At 37.9% G+C, this 24,676-nt stretch overlaps 1 protein-coding gene across 1 annotated transcript in view; it reads right to left on the bottom strand.

Moving 5' to 3' along the window:
* LOC120523772 (G-protein coupled receptor 4-like) overlaps positions 1-23,494 on the bottom strand; it is a 29,090-nt gene extending 5,596 nt beyond the window's left edge. The window contains exon 1 of the mRNA XM_039745377.1: positions 23,356-23,494. The gene's annotated coding sequence lies outside the window, so the exon portion shown is untranslated. The remainder of the gene's footprint in view (positions 1-23,355) is intronic.
* Positions 23,495-24,676: the final 1,182 nt, after the last annotated feature.

Here is a 24,676-nt window from a genome sequence, read left to right on the forward strand (position 1 = left end):
TTATGTTCAGTGTTTTGGAAAACAAAAGCTTGCAAATGCAAAGCAGAGGTCATACTCAGTAAAGTGGAGGCAAGAAAAAACATACTTTTTGGTGGCTTAGTAGTATGAGCATCCAAAGGAAATTGAGTGGCACTCAAAAAAAAAGAAGTGGTCAGATGTCAAAGACAAGGTGAAAAGTCGAGTCGTAGTCCACTGTCAGAGTGTCATATGGAAGCGTATTAGGGCATAGAAAAAATGCAGCACTTTAAATGTTTCGTATTCTAAGTGTTCCACGACCTTAATCATTGTGTGCTTTTAAAACGGATTTTCTCTTTCATAGACAGGAGCACACAGGCAGTGATCACCACACAGAGTTCATTACATTCATGATATTACAGCTCTCTGAACATTTTAGAATAGTGAGATATATACTGGTTATCATTTTAATGATGAAATGCATTAAAGCATGTATTATACCTGTGGGGGCACTGTGGAGCAGTGGTAGTGATTAGCTGGTGCCCTGTACAGGGATGATTCTTGCTTCCCCTGTCCAGGGACTGTTCCTGCCTCCCACAAGATGCTTGCTGGAATGTATGTAACCCTAAATGGAATAATTTAATGTAACAGTACTATCTCTGTAAAAACCTACCCCCCCCCCCCCATTCCTGTTCTTCCGTTTTCTTTCTCCAAGTAATCAGTCGCTACACAATGAGCTCTGTTATAAATGTAAAGCCAGCTGTAAGCTTAGAATGTCGAATGTCGATACTTCAAAACTTTTATGGAACGTTGATGTACATATTTATTAATTCAATCAATCCAGGGTTGTACCAGTCCCAGCAAGCATCAAGTGCGAGGCAAGAACAATGTTGCTGGTGGCTTTCCTTAGGCAGCATGTGCTGTAAATGTCCTCCAGGACTGGAAGCTGTATCCCAATAACCCTCTGCACTGTTGACACAACGGCCGTAGAGCTTTCTCATCAGCTGCTGTGCAGCTACAGTATGATATCACATACTCATACAATGGGCTAACATACTCTGAGTTGTGCACTGAGAGTAACAACGCTAAAGCAGCTTTGGTATCTTGGAGAGTTTGTTCATTCCATGCACCATTATATTGTTACAGAATGATTAAAATCAAGTGAATTAAATTTGTTAACAATATGTAATTAATTTTGGAGTGATGCAAATCTGAAAAAAGGTAGACCAAATAGAAAGAGTGGCACTGGTTTGACGCTGGGTGTTTTCTAGTTTGAAAAACAGAGTTTTCAGTCACGGACGATTGTGTGTTGGTTCGTTTCGTGCATTGCTACAATGTTGCTTTTCTTGCTGATTTATTACATTACTGATTTTTCAAATGTTAATTTTCTCCCTGTGCTTAAAAATCATTAAAAAACCGGCCTGATTATGCGGCGTATGGTATGCCGCGGGTTGGCTAGTATTCCTTATTCTCACACTTGATTGTTTCTTCATAGACAATCATTTTTTGTCTTTTATCAAATCTTGTAAGCACAACACTATTATCTCTGACCATGCCCCTCTGATCATGGAGCTTAAATCGCTATACTCTACACATTCATCACGTAAATGGCGTCTTAACCCCCGTTATTAGCTCTTATAGAATTCATATACAAGTAAATTGATTATTTTCTTCAGACAAATGCATCCTCAGAGCAGGAATACTCTGGGAAACTCCCAAGGTATTTTTAAGAGGCCAGATTACTTCATATCTTTCTCACAAAAATAAATTGGAAATCAAGAAGTCATCTGAGGTAATCAGTGAAATTACCAGAATAAATTTAGATTACACCGGGCGCTCATGTATAAACATTGCATATGCACAAAAACGGTGTGTACACTCGTTTCCATGCTCACATCATGATGTTTGAAAACTAAACTTGGCATAAAGCCACACTTATTCTCATGGTAGTGCCACCCCTACTCCATACCTTGCGTGCGCATGTTTCTACTCGGTTTTGCAAATTGGCAGCACCCAGTGTCAAAGCAGTGCTACTGTTCCTGTATGGTTTCCCTTTTTTTTTAGATTCACATCCATGACGCAGGCTTTATGAAATACACTGAAATTAACCTCATATCGTTTATAAATTTAAAGCAGCTGATTGTAATCAACCTGTAACAATATAATGGTGCACAGAATGGCCAAGCTATTCCAAATACCATAAATATCTAGGGGTAAATATCACAAGAAAATGCATGGAAAAAATTAAATAAAATATAAATAGATGGTCTACCCTCCATCTCACATTAGCAGGGAGAATCAACACTGTCAAGATGAACATCTTTCCCAAGCTTCTTTTTCTATTTCAAAGCATGCCCATGTATATTAACAAATATTTTTTTAAGTAATTACATTTAATCATAACCTCATTCAAAATATCCATGCATTCAACAGGCAACTCTACAATAATTTTCAATCTTATTACTGGTAGGTAAATATACAACCTATAAAGACCTGGGGCCTCATATATAAAAGGTGCGTAAACCTATTTCCATGTTCGCTTCGTGATGTATAAAAACGAAACTTGGTGTAAAGCCATGCACATTTTCATGACAGCCTCACACTGTGCATATGTAAGTTTCTGTTTGGTTTTGCAAACTGGCAGCACCCAGCATCAAAGCAGTGCTACTGTTTCTGTGGTCTGCTTATCTTTTTATAGTAACATCTGATGCAGGTTTTATCAAATACACAAAAAATAATTGCATATCATTTACAAATTTACTGTAATTCACTTGATTGTAATCATTCTATAACAATATAATGGTGCATGGAATGGCCAAACTATTCCAACTACCATGGCTGCTTTAGCGTTGTTAGAAGATGTCACAAATGGAAGAATTAGAAGAGAGAGCATATTTATACAGTAGATAATGATGAATGGCTTCTAAGTTAATTTTGATTTCTAAGAGCTATCCTCTTGGAGCTGTGTACTGATCTGGCACCGGCTTTACAAAGGCAGACTTTAAGGAATTGTGCTCTACCTGCTGCTTTACAGGTTCTGTCCACTCTCAGATTTTTAACTACTGGAGCTTTTAAACATGAACTTGCTGACTGATGGGGTATTTCTCTGTCATCACTGAGACGCGCCATGCCAGCTGTATAGGATGGTATTATCCACTTGTCATTCAGATATATAAGATTTCGTTACATTGCAGTTGAACTGGGAAACATCAAAGAGCAATTCACAGCAACATTTGGTTTTCTAAATGAGTGGTCAGCTGTATGGACATTGTATTGCTATGGTTCTGGACAAGTTACATCAGCCATGGATGAATAACCAAAAGAATGAGCTGGCATTGCATCATATATAGCAGGAGTGCCAATATAAATGGCAGCTCTGCATAGTCTCAGGTGCTTTTACAAACTAGTGCAGCAAAAGGCAAGCAAGCCTTTTAAGGATAAAGTGCAGCAAATCGATCTGCTGTGCCACTCAGTTCCGATGCTACACTATAAAGGCACCTTCAGAGAATGAATTTGCTTATGTAAATAGAAAGCATTTCCTGTCTATGAATGTTCTGCTCTATAGTGCATAGAACGTATGTTGCATTGTGCAACCATGTAGAGTGCTGCATATATAATGTGGCACACAATCGTGTCTTGCCCGTAACTGAAGAGAAGCTGTATAATGAACCTGACCCTCACCCACCAAGTGATCATTCAAATAGGACAGTGTTACAAATTCATTTGAATGTAATGAGCAGAAAGTAAAAACAGGTAATCAAATGCAGCATTTATTTTTTAACCAATTCAGTTAATTTGTGATCAATATCACATAGTACAGCCCTTATATTCCTTAGTTCATTTGCCATATCTTTTACAGCATCCACTATTGGATTTTGTGACTCAGAACAGGACCTATCTACACAGAGCCAGATGGTCGACCAGCAGTTTCAGAGGCAGAGGTGTGTGTGCAGCCCACTCCCGAAGACGGGCTCAGCACAGCAGCACAATCACTGCCTTACCATCGCACAGGGATCAGCTTTTGTAATATTGTCTGAAACAGAATAAAAAAGCTATGGGCTGTGACTCGTATTTACACGTCGACTGTGATATCTGACCACTTCTTTTTTTTTTTTCGGGCACTGTGAGATTTTCTAAACTTGAAACTTTCGAGTGTCTCCACCACACTTTTGTTGCTTATACCACTGCTTAAGCCAACAAACATGCTTTTGCCATTGTCTTTTCACAAAACGCCGAACTTAAGTGGCTATATTGATTTGCATATTCAAAGGGGAATAATTCTGGGAGGAGTTGCGGTGGGACAGCAGGCACGTGCACAAGTGTTATTTTTCACACTGACTGGGATTTATTAAGCAAAAGTGCATGGAAATTGGCTTCTGCACGGTTTTGTGCGTATGATTTTTTTGTGTATACACTTTTGTCCATACGCCATGTTTTAGTGTGAATTCTACACACAACATTATGCATGAGGCCAATGGACATTGAAAAAAATCGATGAATAAACACAAGCCTGGTCTGCAATAGAATTAAAATCTTGCAGTACTTCTTTATATTACCTGCTCTGTGCTCCAATAAATAAAATTTGTCATTACACTAATAATCCAATTGCCCTTCTCTCACTTAGAATATGGAACCAATGTAGGAAAAACTTTAATGCAGAGAGACTCTTAATCTGTTGCACTTCTGTATGACAACCACCTTTTTCCATTCTCTCAAAGATACACAGTATTTAATGTTTGGAAAATGTGTGGGATTAAAACACTTAGAGATTTGTACATAAACAATGTCTTCACATCCTATGAACAATGAAGCTTCAAATTTAACATCTCATCAGCACAATTCTTCTACTAGTTTGAAACTTTGTTAAACGGAACCTGCACGATTTTCTTCACCTCCCACTTATTTCTATTTCGGAAGACATTTTGATCAGTACTGAAGGCCCAGTTAGCGTCTCTACAATTTATTAAACCATTTTAAAGTCCCTTCTTTTCAAAGATCCTACTTAATATTTCAGAAAAAGAGTGTAAGGCACTCAGAAGACACTCTAGCTTCATATGCGTAATGCATTCAATTATTCCACTTAAAATCTTTTATCAAGCACCTTGTCTTGTTTAAAATTGTTCAAATGTTGCAATCTAGCTCCAGCCACACTGGGCAAATGTTTTGGGCATGCACCACATTAACAACATTTTAGACCAAAATCATTGAATGCCTATTAGAAATATTTTATGTCACTGTCACTCCTAACCAATTAATAGCTGTGTTTGGTATACTCCCAGATCAGCTTAAAGTGGAGAAGGACAAACAAGTCATAATTGCCTTTACCTCACTACTAGCATGTAGACTAATCTTGCTCAGCTCGAAGAATCCCAGCCCACCTCTTTTAAGTCAGTGGGTAACTGATGTTCTATACTATTTGAAATTCGAAAAAAATCTAATTCTCAAAACATTTTTAAAATATAACGGGATATAATCAATAACCTTTTAGTATAAACCTCTATTTCGGGGAAAAGGATATCTTCCTTCCTTGCTAAAAATTAAAGGAACTCGTTTTAATCAGAGTATCAAGTCAGTGAAACTTATGGGATATTGATCTGGTCAGTTAAGCAGCAGAGTGGGTTGTAAATCAGTTTCAACTGCTTTGGTGTTAATGAAATTAACAACAGATGCATTTGAGGGGCAACAAAACAGCCCCTAAACAGGAATGGTTTAACAGGTTGAGGCTGACTGTTTTTCATCTGTTTTGCATTTGGCTATGGTCAGTGTCACTACTGGTAGCATGAGGCGAAACCTGGAAATACAGAGGTTGCACAGGTAGTCCAACTTCCCCAGGATGGCACATCAATACATGCCATTGCCAGGTTTGCTGTGTCTCCCAGCACAGTCTCAATGGCCTGGAGGAGATTCCAGGAGACAGGCATTTATTCTAGGAGAGCTAGATAGGGCCGTAGAAGGTCCTTATCCCATCAGCAGGGCCGGTATCTGCTCCTTTGAGCAAGGAGGAACAGGATGAGCATGGCCAGAGCCCTACAAAATGACCTCCAGCAGGTCACTGGTGTGAATGTCTCTGACCAAACAATCAGGAACAGACTTCATGAGGGTGGCCTGTGGTCCTCTAGTGGGCCCTGTGCTCACTGCCCAGCACCGTGGAGCTTGATTGGCTCAGTCCTGGGGGACCCCTGTGGCTGCAGGTTTTTGTTCCAACCAGATTCCTAATCAGTGACAACACCTGATAGCACTGATCTAATTTAATTTGCTGGTATTATTTATCTTTTATTCTACATTCAGAAAAGCACAGCAGCATGATTTTTACATTTATAAGAAACTTTTTGCTATGGATTTAAATGCTAAACTTTCTTTTTATTATATTTCGCCCTTTCTCTGTGCAGTTTGCTCCCTTCATTGAATCTTAATAATGACAATTAAAAACAAGCAGAGCAGAAACCCAAGCAAACAACACTCAATCGTGAAAGGCTGCAACTACTTTAGTGTCAGCCTCACAAAGTAGTAAATAACGGATTAATTAAACAATTAGAACACCTAGAAAAGTAGAATGACAAGATGAAAATACTGTTAAAAAGAAAAATACATATAACTGCTTAGTACATTTTAATACTTTTTTTTTTTTTTTACCAAACTTAGTTTTCTAATTTGTATATTGTTCCCAAAACAGGGAATCTGGGAAACAATAGTTCATTTAATTAGCCCAGGAGTCCAATTAAAAACAGAGGCTGGTTGGAACAAAAACCTGCAGCCACAGGGGTCCCCCAGGACCGAGTTTGAGAACCCCTGCCATAGAATACCAGAATTGGCAGGTCCACCGCTGGCGCCCTGTGCTTTTCACAGATGAGAGCAGGTTCACCCTGAGCACATGTGACAGACGTGAAAGGGTCTGGAGAAGCCGTGGAGAATTTTATGCTGCCTGTAACATCGTTCAGCATGACTGGTTTGGTGGTGGGTCAGTGATGATCTGGGGAGGCATATCCATGGAGGGATGCACAGACCTCTACAAGGTAGACAACAGCACCTTGACTGCCATTAGGTATCGGGATGAAATCCTTGGACCTACGCTGGTGCAGTGGGTCCTAGGTTCCTTCTGGTGCATGACAATGCCCGGGCTCATGTGGAGAGAGTAAACAGGCAGTTCCTGGACAATGAAGGAATTGATACCATTGCCTGGCCCCCATGCTCGCCTGACCTAAATCCAATAGAACACCTCTGGGACATTATGCTTCAGTCCATCCGACACTGCCTGGTTGCACCTCAGACTGTCCGGGAGCTCAGTGATGCCCTGGTCCAGATCTCGGAGGAGATCCCCCAGGACACCATCCATCATCTCATTAGGAGCATGTCCACCTGTGTGGTGTAGCAGGTCCACAGCTCACATCAAAAAGACCACTTTGTAAATAAATAATTGCCACACTCGCAGCTTTGAGAGGGGCCATGGTATTTGTGGTCAGAAGCGGTTCCCGGGTGAATTCGTGATGCGGGCAAACCTCACTTAAGTGCACAGGTGAGGAGTCGTCCGCATCCGTAATTGTTCCTGGGAGTTGCTAATTGCCACATCTGATCCACGTCCCCGTAATACAATGGTTCTCAACCTGTGGGCCGGGCCCCCCTAGGGGGGCGCGAAGTAACACAAAGGGGTTCGCGAAGATGTGAAAAAAAGAAAACAAGAATCAAAAATATGAAAAAAACATCTGTTGAAACCAAAACAAATTAACTTAAACTACATTCTGTTACTAGAACAATAAATATAGAGTTAGATAAATGTCGATAAAAGTTAAGTAGGTATAATAAAATATGCATCCACATTTCAAAAAAATGTTAGGGGGGGCGCGATTAAAACTGTTATGAAAACTCGGGTTGCAAATACTTAATGGTTGAGAAACGCTACCCTAATAAATAGAAGCGCGAGGTGGCTAGAAAAGAAAAAAGACGAACGGAGGTTGCTGGAGAAGAAGGCAGGAAGCAGGAAGAGGATAGCCAGTGCGAGAGAGCGAGTGTGTGAGCAGGCAGCTGGACAGTGAGCCCTAGTGGGATGTTTGGCCGACAACTAGGGCAGTTGGTAGTGGTCACTCCCGCTGAGCATTGTAAAGAGTGGGAGTGACCGGAAGAAGGATAGCTGGCCACGTAAGGCCGAGAAGGCAGCAGGAGTTGGGAGGCTTGGAAGGTTGGAACCCCCAGCATGAGTGTCCTGGTTGCTGGGGAACCCAAGTCTCAGTCTGGAGAGAGCAAAACCAAAGCCAGGGATCGGGAAGCCTCCAGACCAGCAGGCAGAGCAAGTCAGCTGTAGCTAGGGTGACTCCCTTGTTGCGGGGCGTGTTTGGGAGAAGCAGGGGAGCCACCAGTAGTAGAAGAAGAATGCACCGGGCTTTATTTTTAAGAGGATAGCTTCCAGCCGTTGTTTTAACCTCGTTTTTAAAAGATTTTTTTCTGTAATGGATTTTAACCTCCACCCTTTCACCTATTTTATGGATTATTTATTTAAAGATTTTGAAGCACTGCACTATTTATTTGAACACTGTTTTGTTGGTTTTTAAATAAAAGCACTTTCGACTTTCTGTACCATCCCCTTGCTTCATTGTTTTGCATCACTGCCTAGCTCATCGGTCACATTACCAACGGTGTCGGGTTCAGGGCTCCCAGAAGGAAGATAGGAGCATGGAGCGAACCCTCATTGTCAAACCCAACTTTGTCAGGCATGCATACAGGCATTTGGGGACCATGCAAACTGCTGAGTACGATTTTTAGTTGTTGCAATAAAATTTTGGCAAAATGGACTAGTCTGCCACATCAATGTTTTCACTTCAATTTTCGGGATGTCTTTGAATTGAGCCCTCTGTAGGTTGATAATTTTCATTTCCATCAAATGATGTGGCATCCTTTCATCCTAACACATTACCCTGTTCATATCAGTGTAGATATCTAGGTTGATTTTTTCCCATTCAGATCTGATGTGTTTTCAAAGCGTTCCTTTAATTTTTTTGAGCATATTATATATATAACTGCTGTATAAAGTTAACTATATACAGATAATGTAAATGAAGAAATGTGTTTGTGATTAAATCACTTAAAGATTTGTATAAAGGTAACTAGGGGGCTTCGCTCACCACACCTAACCCAGCCTGTGCTATGCGCCAGCCACTTCACATCTCTGTCGCTCGCGTTGTGAAGTGGGGGGCTGAATGCACCCCAAGGAGACATGGTTGTCCTCCGAAACCCCCTCTTATATGGTAATACAATGGGAAACAAATACAGTTTTTTTTTTAACTCCTTTTTGCTCAATCAGCTGCTGGCTTTCACGTGGCGTTTCAAACATTTAAAAGCTTGTACAGCAGCTGTCCTTTTGTCTCACTGCCTTGTCTCTCTTCTCCCCTAGAAATCCTCTGCTACTTTTGGGGGTCCTGCTCCCAAGGCGCACCTCTATGAATTTTCTATTCTTTTAATTGAGAGACGAAACTGTCCCCTCGGACTAGACACGGAGCTTGATTCACTCCTGAAAGAGACATGTTTGTTTAAAGTATCTGAATAAAGTTTCTGTCTCCAAAATCTCCTGTGTATCTGTGCAACTCTGTGACCTAAGCGTGACAGCGTATGTGGATTTCACTTTCACCAAACAACAAATCTTTTAATTCTTACATTCTTCATTGAGAAGAAGCACTACTTTTCCCTGATGGCAACACAAATTAGATGATCTACAAGACTCCGACTTAAAGTTTAAATCTGAACAATATATTCGATCTCTTTTCGCTGTTCCTTTATTTCACCAAGTAATAATTTCCATTTGTTTGTGCTAATGCAATCTTTACTACCATTTTTAGGAGACTTTCAAATTTTCGTACTTCCATTATATCTAACCTGCTCTGCATGTGTATCACACCAACGTTTTTGAATTCTTTACGACATTCTACTTTGTCATCTACTCTTTGTTTCGTGGGATGTGAAAGTGTCTCTCTGAGAAAGTCACGTCTCGTCTGTATGAAAAAGTCTTGTCTCGTACCAAATCTAGCTCCAGCCTCCCGTGCACCAAATTAACATCATTCTGGACAGAAATCTGCCTATCAGACAGCATTGGTGTCACAATCACTGATAACCCATTAACAGCTTTGTTTTTTGTACTCCTGGATGGGCTTAAAGTGGAGAAGAATAAATTGATTGTAATTGTCTATACCATACTACTAGCATTCAGAATTATCTTGCTCAACTGGAAGAATCCCAGCCCAACCTGTTATAATTCAGTGGGTAACTGATATCATATATTATTTGAAATTGGAAAAAAAATATTTTTTTTCCCTAGAGGATCTGTTCAAAACTCTTTTAAAATATGGTAAGATCTAATTAATGCAATTTCAGAATGAGCTTTTATATTGGGGGAAAGGATTTTCTCTCTTCTTTGTTGTTTTAAAAGATTTTAAAAGATTTGCACTTGCTGTTGGCTTTCCTCTCTCTCTTGGGCAGGGGTTGAATTCTGGTTTGTTAAGTTTGATTCTATTGTATGTAGTGATTTTACTTTTTTGTAAAAGTTAGTCTTGATTGTATGGAATGTTATTTTCTTCAAATAAAGTCTGTAAAAAAGATATTAACATTTATAAATATAGATATTTAAATATAAATTAATATATCTGCAACAATAAAATAAAGTAAAACATCAAGATGATCTCAACACACAGCTCAGATCACAACTCAAACTAATTTGGTTATTTCCTGACACAGAACCATATGCATAGTTGCTTGGCTTAAGGTAAAGAGTTTAATCATCTACAACAACAGAATACATAAATGCAACACATTCTGTTTTGCATACAGATAGCTTCTCAGAAAAGGGGAACTTCTTTCTTATTGATTTACTGTCCCATCTTTGCATACAGTACTTGCAGCAGGGAGACACAGACACACTGTCAATGTGTAATCTGTTAAGCATTCTGTTGAACAAATGCCTGTGCATTTCTGTGAAAGTGTTTGAAATGGCAGTATTTCTATTCCAGTGCTACAGCTGCAGGTTCTCTATCAAACTTTGAGTTTCCCAGTCATGTGGTTGACCGTATTTCTATTAAGCTAAAGAAAAATAAAGAAAGACAGAAATAAATAACTTGAACAATACAACTAAGCAAATAGCATAGGAATAAAACTATTCTTTCGTAATGAGGTGTGTTTCTAAAATCATGGAAATATACTGTTTATTGTACTATTGAAAATTGAAATTTGGTATTACTGATCATCTTAAAACACAGTTGACACTAAGATATAGTGTATATTTCTTAACATACTAGCAGGAAGTTTGTCTAATTTAAATTATTTTTGCACTGACAAGAGAGCATCATACAAGGAGCCAGACTCTTCTGTTGTACAGCAAAAGTGTATGTAAAAATTCATGTCATTCTGCAATCATTCACCAACTTAATCACTCCCTATAAATATGACCAACAGCAACCATGTCATTTTCCCTTAGCAATACTAGACAGAAAGAGAATTTCATGTACTCTATAAAGGTGGCACAGGGACAACTGATGTACTGCATATCTAAGCCTATACCGTGCCATTTCTGTTTGTTATACATTATCCAGAGATATCTTTTAAAATAAATATATGTAAAAAATCTCCAAACAATGTGGGCTTATTAAAACAAATTTCTTAAGTAAGACTGAGTATGTACAAAAGAGTAGGAACTAGCAAGATCAAGCAAATATGAGCAGTTTATCCACTGATCTTTGTTCCTCTTTTAATCATCAGTCAGTTTGGTGCAGGGGCTAAGGCTTGGAGAACTTTGGACCTTATACCCTGAGTTTGTAGGTTTAAGTCTTGCTGTTGATACTGTGTGACATTGAGTCAGTCACTTGACCTGCCTGTGCTCCAAATAGGAAAAACAAAAGAAATGTAACGGATTGTATTTCAAACTGTATTGCTTAACACAAGGAATTGAGTATTCCTTTTGTGGTGGACTATTTCATCATGTGGCCCAAGGCCTAGCAATGCCTGATTAGCATAGGCGGTTTTAGACGGGGGCCAACAGGGGCCAGTGCCCCTGTAGAACTGGCCCTGGCCCCTGTACTGAAGACAAAAAATTTTAATTAATTACTTACGGTGGTGTTCTGTGCCCCCATGAAAAAACACTGGCCCCCCCTGGTAAATTTGGTCTGGAACCACCACTGCTGATTAGGAAGGCACTACTGTAGCGGAATCACTCATCTGGTGTTTCTTTAGATGGTTCGGAGTGCTTGAGGTACTTCATTCTAACAAGGGAAGAAACGTTGAACTGCTGAGCGCTCCATCAGGTATGTCAGTGGCTGGGCATCAGGAAGACACATACCACCCCAATAGACCACAGAGCGATGACCTGGTGCAATGTTTCAATCTAACATTCACAACTCAGTTGTCTATCACTGCATCTAGAGACATGACTGGGATCAGCAGTTACATCTTGTGTTACACTGGTACAGAACAGTCAATTGGATGCACCCCTTCTTTGCTGATGCTTGGTCAAAAAATGAAGACCCCACTTAAACCTGTCTTTGGAAAACCTTATGCTGAAGCACAAGACCCAGAGGATCCCAGTAAATTATAATACCAGTTGGAGGAGATTCGTTTTATTTTATATATTCTTTTTTTTTTTCTTGAGCTTCTGTAAAGTTTTAATTTCTCTTTGGGTACACATAAAGTACATCTACTTATCTATTATGCAAGATAATTACACGTGTTGGTGACAGAAAAGCAATTATGATCTCTGTGTCAAAGCCAACATGCCCAGTTGTAAGAAATGATGCTGCAAGAAGGTAGGCAGTCCAAGGGTGAGTTCCAGTCAAGAGCTGCAACAAGCTGGTGAGGTGGTATAGGGTCCTTAGAGTTTTATAGAGTCATTGTCGTCAAGTATATTGTTTCCAACTCCACCAGGCCGGTGTGTGTGTGCGTTTTTTTTTTTTTCTTATAATACCAAGATCTGCTCACTCCTTGCAGAAGTTCTGCTGATTTACTAGAAACACTTCTGTCAAAAAAGGCTCTCCAGCTGACATGACAACGCAAAGCCCTGCTCCTACTCCATAAGCTGTGCATGTCGTTTTCCCACATTCAAAGGCCATCTCAGCTGCTGGCATGTCTCTGCAACTTTGTGCTACCTCAGGGACATGCAATGTTCCTGTGAAATGCGCAGAGAATTCTGAGACTAGAGCATTGAGGCAGACAGGTTGCAAGTATCTAATCTTTTGTTTGTTGATAGCGATTTCCATGAACCGGATTATACAAATAGATAGGAATCCATTGTTCGTGAGACACCTCTGAAGTAAAAAGGTTTGGTCTTACCCACAACGGACCTCTTGCATGTGTCTCTTCTCTATGTTAACTACAATATTTTTGATTGCATAAACTTTGTACATGCTTCAGCCATGTATGTTTGTTATTTTTAAGCAATTGCAGTATATAATGTTAATTATGAACTCACTGTTTTAATTTGTATTTTCTTATTTATATATGTAATAATAAAGATCTAATAATAAATTTGACAGAGGAAATGATTGCATGCAGTAGGCAGCAGCAGACTGTAATCAAGTGTAGTAAATTAAGAAATGATGCTTGAGTGTGTGTGAGTGTTATCAGAAAAATCTTGCCGCTAGTATCAACTTTGCAACATTTTTTTAATACTATGTGAGTTAGTTTTGAAAGTGCAAAAATAAGTTATGCACTTACAGACATCAGCTGATGTGAAATTATAAATGTTTATTCAAAGCTGTTACTTTTTTCTGTTTTATTTGCATCAACTTTGTTTAAATTTGAACTTTTGCAAACATTAACTACAGTACACCAAATATACAATATAATCAAAAGTATGCAGACACTCCAACATCACGCTCATGTCTGCTTGTTGAACATCTCACTATAACACCAAGGGCATTAATATGGACTTGAATAAGTTTTGCTATTAATATAGCTTCCACTCTTCTGAGAAGGTTTTCTAATAATTTTTGGAACATGGCTGCAGGGACCTTCTTTAATTCAGCCATGAAAAATTTGTAAGGTCAGGCACTCATGTTGGGTAATAAGATGTGGTACACAGTCAGCTTTCCTATTTATTCCAAAATATTGCTTTTGTATATTGTAGCATCAAAATTTCCCTTCACTGTGATTGTGGGGCCATAACCATGAAAAACATCCACAGACCATCATTCTGACCTCTACAGAAGTTTAGAGTTGGTTAGGTAGTGTTCACCTGGTATCTACTAAACCCAGATTAGTCTATCAGGCTGCTAGATGGTGTACCATGATTCACCACTCCAGCGAATGATGTGCTTTACATCTCTCCAGCTGTCTCTTAGCATTGTGCATGATGGTGTTTTTTTGAACTTTATTGAAATGGTTTCATCCTATGACAGTGGTACATTGAGCTCTCAGTACAACCCAGTGTTTGTCTATATAGGTCATGTGGCTTTATGCTTGATCACATAGCTGAATACACTACACAGAAGGGCCATCCACATACACTGGGATGCAAAAGTTTGGGCAACCTTGTTAATAGTCATTATTTTCCTGTATAAATCGTTGGTTGTTACGATAAAAAATGTCAGTTAAATATATCATATAGGAGACGCACACAGTGATATTTGAGAAGTGGAATGAAGTTTATTGGATTTACAGAAAGTGTGCAATAATTGTTCAAACAAAATCAGGCAGGTGCATAAATTTGGGCACCACAAAAAAGAAATGAAATCAATATTTAGTAGATCCACCTTTTGCAGAAATTACAGCCTCTAAACGCTTCCTGTAGGTTCCAATGAGAGTCTGGATTGTGGTTGAAGGTATTTTGGACCATTCCTCTTTACAAAACATCTCTAGTTCATTCAGGTTTGATGGCTTCCGAGCATGGACAGCTCTCTTTAACTCACACCACAGATTTTCAATTATATTCAGGTCTGGGGACTGAGATGGCCATTCCAGAACGTTGTACTTGTTCCTCTGCATGAATGCCTTAGTGGATTTTGAGCAGTGTTTCAGGTCGTTGTCTTGTTGAAAGATCCAGCCCCGGCGCAGCTTCAGCTTTGTCACTGATTCCTGGACATTGGTCTCCAGAATCTGCTGATACTGAGTGGAATCCATGCATCCCTCAACTTTGACAAGATTCCCAGTCCTTGCACTGGCCACACAGCCCCACAGCATGATGGAACCACCACCATATTTTACTGTAGGTAGCAGGTGTTTTTCTTGGAATGCTGTGTTCTTTTTCCTCCATGCATAACGCCCCTTGTTATGCCCAAATAACTCAATTTTAGTTTCATCAGTCCACAGCACCTTATTCCAAAATGAAGCTGGCTTGTCCAAATGTGCTTGAGCATACCTCAAGCGGCTCTGTTTGTGCTGTGGGCGGAGAAAAGGCTTCCTCTGCATCACTCTCGCATACAGCATCTCCTTGTGTAAAGTGTGCTGAATGGTTGAACGATGCACAGTGACTCCATCTGCTGCAAGATGATGTTGTAGGTCTTTGGTGCTGGTCTGTGGGTTGACTCTGACTGTTCTCACCATTTCGCTTCTGTCTATCCAAAATCTTTCTTGGTCTGCCACTTCGAGCCTTAACTTGAACTGAGCCTGTGGTCTTCCATTTCCTCAATATGTTCCTAACTGTGGAAACAGACAGCTTAAATATCTGGGACAGCTTTCTGTATCCTTCCCTAAACCATGATGGTGAACAATCTTTGTCTTCAGGTCATTTGAGAGTTGTTTTGTGACCCCCATGTTGCTACTCTTCAGAGACAATTAAAGAAGCAGGGAAACTTACAATTGACCCCCTTAAATACTCTTTCTCATTATAGGATTCACCTGTGTATGTAGGTCAGGGTCACTGAGCTTACCAAGCCAATTTGAGTTCCAATAATTAGTTCTAAAAGTTTTGGAATCAAGAAAATGACAACGGTGCCCAAATTTATGCACCTGCCTGATTTTGTTTGAACAATTATTGCACACTTTCTGTAAATACAATAAACTTCATTTCACTTCTCAAATATCACTGTGTGCGTCTCCTATATGATATATTTAACTGACATTTTTTATCGTAACAACCAACGATTTATACAGGAAAATAATGACTATTAACAAGGTTGCCCAAACTTTTGCATCCCACTGTATGTATGGCCATTAGTATATAAAAGAAATAAGGTAAATGATAAAAATAAAATTAATATTACTAGCTTTATTCATTTCAGGACCTGATTTCTAAATAATGTTACATATTTATCACCCACTGAGAGTGTGAGTATTAACATTTTGGCTTCTTAATAATACATTTTTAAAAAGCTTGTTATAGTTTTGCAAACAACTCTGGTAACAGCCACACACAACATTCTTAGGTGGTTGTCTGTGAGCACTTAACAGGATGGTTTGCAATAAATCTTTGAGTGGCAACCACTGGCAAGAAAGAGGGAGTGCATCTTTTGACTATTCTCGTGCGAGTGTTAGCTGTTGCCTTGGTTTTACTGATGCAAAGATTGTGATGGAGGTTGCTGATAACAACAATGATCATATCGCAGAGGAACAGTGTGACGCTAGCCATGTCTTGTTTCCAGTTCATAATTTAGGCTCTTAGGCTATATTCAAATTGTAGCTTAAATTGAATTTTGTCCTTCATATGTAGCACAAATCGAATCTTTTTAAGGACACCAAATGCAATGTAGACATATGAAACTTATATCTGACCTGTGTTTGAATGTTACAGCTGGACTTATCAAGAACTGTACACTTTCCAACTAAATTCATGTCAGTTGTTTATGTGATCATCATATCAAGTTGAAAATTAAGATCAATGATAGTACTGACTCAGCATTCTAGTGAAAAGAAAGTTATGTAGTGAACCTAATAAACATCGAGGATAACAGTCATTTGCTATACATTTTCTGAAGGAAGTCTAGCATACAGATATCACTGGAAATAATCACACAGTCCCCTAAAACTACTATTTTGCATCAAAACCCGACCATATCTCACTCTTAGCAGCAGTGCTGGTTCCTCTGTCATTTTCACATGTTTCTATGTATATAAGTATGGTTTCTCTGGATATGATAAAAGAATTCAAGGCAGCAACTGTGTTTTGTAAGTTTCTAATTCTTTTGCTTGCAACAATATGAACAGAACCTGAGCATGTAGTGTTTCAGTTTCTTGTTTTTCAGTAAACAAGCATAGCTATCTCACAGACTTTTAAAGAGTACCTGCTATGGACCAAAAAGGAGAAAAAGGTGATCATTAGAGTGCTTCCCTCTATGTTAGCCATGATCTTCTAAATGATGTGCCTTCTGTTTTCTTAAATAACTACAGTTGCAGTACTGCTCTGTAGCAGAGTAGTGGAGATACAAATTGTTTCATAGCACACAATTACCACGATCTACACATTAAAACAGACATTTTAGCATTGCACACACACATCATCTGTGTACATATGTGCAATAGAAGTACAAGGTGGTGTGGCTTTTGTTTGCACCCTGTGTATCTATGTAAGATTTTGATTATCCTACTTAAGATATGTATACCTAAGTGATAGCTTATAGCTAATTTATTTTACATTACATTGTAATCAAGTTAACACAGACGCACCAACAAGACCCCCTTTCATTATGGGGTGTTTTGTATACTGTTTTTACTTCAGTGTGTTTTTGGTGTTCTTTCTTTCTTTCTTTCTTTCTTTCTTTCTTTCTTTCTTTCTTTCTTTCTTTCTTTCTTTCTTTCTTTCTTTCTTTCTTCCATAAATGTTCTTCTAAACAAAGGATGGAGAAATAAACAAAAAGCACTATGAATATTCCAAGAGAACTCTGCTATGAGTAAGGTATCCTTTGACGTCTTTCTGTAAAGAAATTATGGTACATCTTAGATATTTACAGAGATCGGGGTTAATTTGTTAATTGTGATAATTATTTGCCAGTGGAATCTCCTTAATGAATAAACAAACTGTGAACCTTGTTCAAAATGCAGACCTTTTGAGAAGTGAAAGACTATTACAAGAAGTACAGTGTACCCATGGGAGAGAGGAAGGTCTGCGATGAAGTCTATCAAAATCTACTCCTATCTTTTGGGGTTGGGATGGGAGCAGCAGCAGAATAATAGTATTACCAGAATTTTCCTTTAATCTATTACAGATTTCACAATATTTTAGAAATTCATCAATGTCTGTTGTTTTAATTGGCCACCATAAGTATATTTTAACTACATCAATGATTTTAGTGATACCCAGAAGTACTTTACAGATAGAATCACGAAACCAGCTAATTTTAATTTGAACCAGACATAAAGTATCTGCCTCCTTTATCTTGTCAGTTGAACAGTCAGCAAAACACCCATGAGGAGAAATTTTTGTCTGGATTTTGATTAGACTCCACATCATCAAAATTCTGAGAAAAAGCTTCTGCTTTGAGGTTCTTATCTCCAGTCTTGTATGAGATTGCAAAGTTAAAGTGGCTAAAAAGCAGTTGATTATTTATTGGCATTTTATAGTTCTTTATTGGGTTGTGTGGTTCCTCACAGAGCCATTGCTTGACCAAGCGCAGCTTCATTCTGAAAAGGGTTCTTTGCATATGAAGTAGATGCTTTGTGCTTTGAAAAAAAACTTCCTAATATGTAGGGAAAAAAAAGAAATCTTTAATATATGGTAGGCTACCTAGCAGGATACTAATAGATTAAAAAAAAACCCTGGATTTAACCTGTGTTATTTTATGCAGCGAGAGTCCTTTTAAAATCATGACCCAATTGGTATTTCACAAACCTGCTACCATATATTCATGGTAATTTACTGTATGGAGCCTGTTACAGATCTAAATAATTAAAGATTCTATGTAGAAATTTTATGTGGATGGGTTTTTATGGGATCTAAAAATAATTCCCCTATGGCATTGCTTTGAAGAACCTCTCTGGCACCTTTATATTTAAGAGTGTACTAAGCCCACTATGAGATATTTGGTAAGCTAAGAAAATAACTGAAGATAGGTGGAATTCATATTTGCTTTCCATCTTTACAAACCTCAGAAACAAGACTATACCTCTTATTCATGCTAAACATGTGCCTCATAGCTCTGCAAAGAGTAAAATATTATTTGTTTGGACAAAAGGCTTGGTGGGCAGACAGAAAATGAAAAGGACTAGAAATAAACATTGATAAAGTAGATCCAGCAGAATTATTTCAACTTAACAGTAAATCATGTACTTAAATACTTAGGTGGAAATTATGGGGAAGTGCATTTAGGACTGAAGCCAGAAAACTCTTCTTTATGCAGAGTTGTGGGAATCTACATGAAACAAACTACCAACATTTACAACCTTTAAGAAGTACAGTATCTGAATTGGGTATTAGGTTGGAATGACCAACTCTCATTTGTCTAATTTGTTCTGTTATTATGTTTATAAAGTCACAAAACATAGCAATAGATAATAGCAAAAAGTAAACATCTCTTTCATCTTAACCAAAAAGAGGAGAGCAAAATTCAGTTTCTAAACACATAAGATAAGATTGATTGCCAAAAACGAAAAATTCACACACAGTGTTCAGTAAGTATCCATACACACAGACAATGAGGTCAATGTGACATTAGCATATAAACCTTTGATCTGTCACACAGACACACGGAGTGCTGCATTCCGCAATTCTTGGGATGGCTCAAACTACATTCTACAAGACTGGGAAGATTGATGAATGAAGGCAGGTACATTTAGAGGAGAGAATAAAAAAGCAGTGTCATTAAAAAAATTAGGATAACATGCAGTCTGAAGATATGATAAATTTTGAATTTGAAGTGCACCTGTGCAAAATCTCAAACCTCCCCCACAATGCCCACTGTAACCAGACAAATGAAAGGGAAAACATATTCTTACCTCACGCAAAGGAATCACCAGGAATTTGTGATGTTTATTTTACTTTACTTTATTTCATGCATCAGAAATGCGGACGAATGCTTTTTAAACCCATACTGCATCAAAACTGACATAAGATTTTCAGACTTTTTATTCACGTTTGGACCTCTGCCCCATGACTTCCTCTTTAAAATGTAACAACAACAACATTTATTTATATAGCACATTTTCATCCAAACAGTAGCTCAAAGTGCTTTACATAATAAAGAATAGAAAAATAAAAGACATAGTAAGAAAAGAAAATAAGTCAACACTAATTAACATAGAATAAGAGTAAGGTCCAATGGCCAGGGTGAACAGAAAAAAAAAAAACCCAGACGGCTGGAGAAAAAAATGAAATCTGTAGGGATTCCAGACCATGAGACAGCCCAGTCCCCTCTGGGCATGTAAGAACAGGGTAGTTGTGTTTTACAATTTATAAAAAATGCATCACTTTTCATGTGGCAATATTATAAATACAATGCATGTCTGATCAAAATAATTTCAATTTAAAAAATATCAAACTTATCTTTTAATTCTATCTGGTGATCAGAAACTATAATTAACAGTTTATCATAGCATAACTAATATTAAGACATTATAATTGATTTGACTGCAACACATAGCTGAGTATCATTATAGTGTCATTATTATAGCTATGACAACGTATGCATTTTCTTCTAATAATTTCACCAAGAATGACCACATGCCATTTAAAGGAATACAGCAAAAATCCCCAAATAAAACTAAACAGGCTCTGCCAGTCTGATGACTTTTAAAGTAGCATATATCTCAACCAAAAAGGGACACCCCACCCCATAGCCTGTTAATAATATTATCAGGGTCTTCTGTGTCAAACATGGAACATAAAGCATGCAAAATAATAATAGAAGGCTTCTTCATGGCCAAATTTAGCTTCATCTTGTTCACAGCCTTCACAAGTTTTAGTGTTATAGTGTGGAACAAAGACAGACAGAAACTTCTCAAAGATATGTCTTATTTTTTTCTAATTGAATTATGAAGTGTTTCTTGAACTATTTTTTAAAAATGGGAGAATCAGAGAGTTTTTTAAATTTGCTCAAAGTTTGGAAGAATCATGCTTCATCCCGAGCAGGGTTACAGGGTCCAGAGCCTATCCCAGCAAACACAGGGCACAAAGCAGGAGCAATTCCATAAAGTGGGTGCCACTCCATCACAATGTGACCACACTAATACATACAGTACATACCAATCCAATGCCAATCCATCCAGACTGAATATCATTGGACTGTGGGAGGAAACCGGAGCACCCAAAGGAAACCCACATGGACATGAGGAGAACATTGAGAGGGGACCCAGGGCCTTTTTACTGCAAGGCGGCACCACGACTACTGTACCACCCTCATTATTAACTCATTGTACAAAGTATAATAGATGCAGGTATTTCATTTTGTGAAAGTATTAATTGATTGAAATGTTTGGCAGTTAAGAATAATATAAATGTTATATTAACTGTAACCACACATGAATAATAAGTAAATGTTAAAGTTCAAGTTCAATTTTATTGCCACATGTACATAGTACAATGAGAATGTTACTTCAGTTTCTCCCACAAACTAATGATTGTCAATATCAAACACTGAATACAGTACCATACATTAAATACAACATCAGAAGATGGAATAATATAAGAAAAAACACATCTAGTGCGATCATGCATATATCAGTGTTACAGGTTTGCCATCAGCTTTATGACCTGAGGATAAAATCCATTTCTCAGTTTTGTCATGAGAAAGCTAATGCTCCTGTATTAACAGCCCAGAATGAAGGAGGGAGATAAGTGCCTCTTCAAAGTAGCTGAGGTCTTATAGATATTCTTAGATATTTCTAAGAAGATACAGTAGCATGGATTACATGTTGTGAACAGAAAGCAGGTCTGTGCCATTGATATTCTGAGTTGACTTCATCATGTTTTCATTCATGTGGTTCATTCCTGAGATGAACAGATACCAAGTTATTCATCGATTGAGGACACACTGCATTGTGCAGGCTTTCTTCAGATGTCAGAGTAAGTAAAAGCATTGGTACATCATGCAATCTGACTCATTTAAAATATTGCTAAGTAAGAAAGTGAAAAAGTCGAGATAAATCCATCTGTTTCCAAATTTGTGTTTTAAGGTCCATTGACTTTTTGCTTTAGATTTAATTTCCATGGAAATACATGAGCTCTCTGTCACATGCAATATAATACTTGATATGATGGCATTTCATAAGGTGTTAACTTATAAGAATTTATTTTTAACTTTTACAGAAACATTTCCAATCAAACTTTCAAAAATCTGCAAGAATGAAACAATCACAAAATGGGTAGTTCAGCTACCTTATAAATCTAGAAGTTAGAAGGACAGCAAGAGACATCCAAGATGTTTTTTGGCTTTGTGAGGCCACTCTTTCTATTGAGAGTGTGGTCACTTCCATAATGGGAATATTTTCTACCTTGGACATCTGGCCTATCAATTTTTATACCCATTCAATCTTCTTCTATGACTGAATGTCCCTGGCCTAATTTTAAAAAATTTAATGTTACCGTCTGCCAAAAATTCTTTCAAAAATTACAAGGAATCTGTCTGTTCTTCTTTTTACTTTTATTTATATCTGCTAATTTTACTTACTTTAATATTTTATTTTGAAAATCAACTGCTATCTTCTTTGCAGTTTTTTATTTGAAATGCTGCTGTAATATATTTTTTACTGTTTTGTCTTATGAAGGTATATACTGTTACAAATATTTCATACATTCTTAATTATCAACTCTTGAAGGTTATTTGAGATGTCCTTGGGTAGATAATTATGCAAGCAATATAATACTGAAATGAATAAAATTACAAATGGACAGCGAATAATTTTTAGCTGACTCAAACCACATTAACTGTAAATAAGCTAAATGTATTTTACTCAATATTAATCAAATTAAGCAAATTTAATAAATGATATTTGCAGAAATTTACACACATTTACACACCTTTCTTAGAGAAAATCCAGTCTATGCAAATCTATGCAAATATGCATAACGACCGTTAATGTCATACACCTACTCTAATACTCCAAGTATATCAAACCACAGTCTTAATGATCAAATATGTCAGTGCTTTTTTCTGAAAGGCAGAATTACTATGATATGAAAATTGTGAAGGTTAAACAATGAATTTAAACATTTTTAAAAATTACACTGTTTAAAAAAGTAATTGCACATTTCATTAAATCTACATATGTTATTGTGGTCAATTGTTGTGTACATTTAAAAGAGAGCACTTAAGAATAACAGTTTAAAAATAACAGACCAAAAAGCTGACACCTAACTAGTCACAGGAAACTTATTTTGTAGGAATTAGACTGTTTTGTGCCGAACAGAATGCACGCTTCCACTTACTGTGCATATCTAAAGTTATTAGCATTAAAGACATTGATTGAAATACACTGTTGAATAGGATATCCTGTAATACATTTTAGGAAGTATCATTTAGCTGTCACATAGTGATATGTGTTTCAATAAATATATATGAAAAAACAGACCTGTGTGCCAAGAAAAAGAAGATTTCGTCCATTGACAGCTTGTCATACAGCCTCAGTCAAATAAAGTTCTGTTCAATGCATGTTTCTTTCTTTTGTTTTGAGAGACGTCTTCAGCACTGGAAAAATCCCCTAGTCCTGATGTAGTGCGGTGGCATATCTGACTAAGTCAAACAACTGTGGGGGTGGGGAGTGGGAGGGTGGGACTTGTTGCTTGTGGTTTTCAATGTGTGAAGAGCATTTCCTTAAAATCAGTAACCTGGAGAATAAGTATGGCACAAATGTATATACTTTAAATATAATTGAATAAATGGTAAGTTTTGAGGAATAAATAAAAGTAGGGCATTTTCTATAGCACTTGGAATAGCCTGCTAGAGGTAAAGGCAAGTGATCCTTCAAAACTCAAGTTTATGGTACAGTAAAGGAAATCATTTTTTGCTTACTTTTTATACATACATATATATCCATCCATCCATTTTCGAACCCGCTGAATCCGAATACAGGGTCACGGAGGTCTGCTGGAGCAAATCCCAGCCAACACAGGGCACAAGGCAGGAACCAATCCTGGGCAGGGTGCCAAACCACCACAGGACACATACAAACACACCCACACACCAAGCACACACTAGGGCCAATTTAGAATCGCCAATCCACCTAACCTGCATGTCTTTGGATTGTGGGAGGAAACCCACACAGACACGGGGAGAACATGCAAACTCCACGCAGGGAGGACCTGGGAAGTGAACCCGGGTCTCCTAACTGCGAGGCAGCAACGCTCCCACTGCGCCACCGTGCCGCTCCTACATATATATATATATATATATATATATATATATATATATATATATTCACAAAGGAGTGAGACATCAGATATAAATTTCAAAGAAGTGACAACCATCCAACCAACCATCCAAGAGGTAGGTGAGGCAACAACGATTTTTTTGACAAGCGAACTTTCAGTTGTGTGTAGTAGGTGACAACGATTTTTATAAATATTATATATGTTTTTTATATATACTGCTCAAAAGAATTAAAGGAACACTTTTTAATCAGAGTATAGCATAAAGTCAATGAAACTTATGGGATATTAATCTGGTCAGTTAAGTAGCAGAGGGGGTTGTTAATCAGTTTCAGCTGCTGTGGTGTTAATGAAATTAACAACAGATGCACTAGAGGGGCAACAATGAGATGACCCCCAAAACAGGAATGGTTTAACAGGTGGAGGCCACTGACATTTTTCCCTCCTCATCTTTTCTGCCTGTTTCTTCACTAGTTTTGCATTTGGCTAAAACTAAACTACTGTCACTACTGGTAGCATGAGGCG

The sequence above is a fragment of the Polypterus senegalus genome, chromosome 1 (genome assembly GCF_016835505.1).
Source record: "Polypterus senegalus isolate Bchr_013 chromosome 1, ASM1683550v1, whole genome shotgun sequence".
NCBI classification, from domain to species: domain Eukaryota; kingdom Metazoa; phylum Chordata; class Cladistia; order Polypteriformes; family Polypteridae; genus Polypterus; species Polypterus senegalus.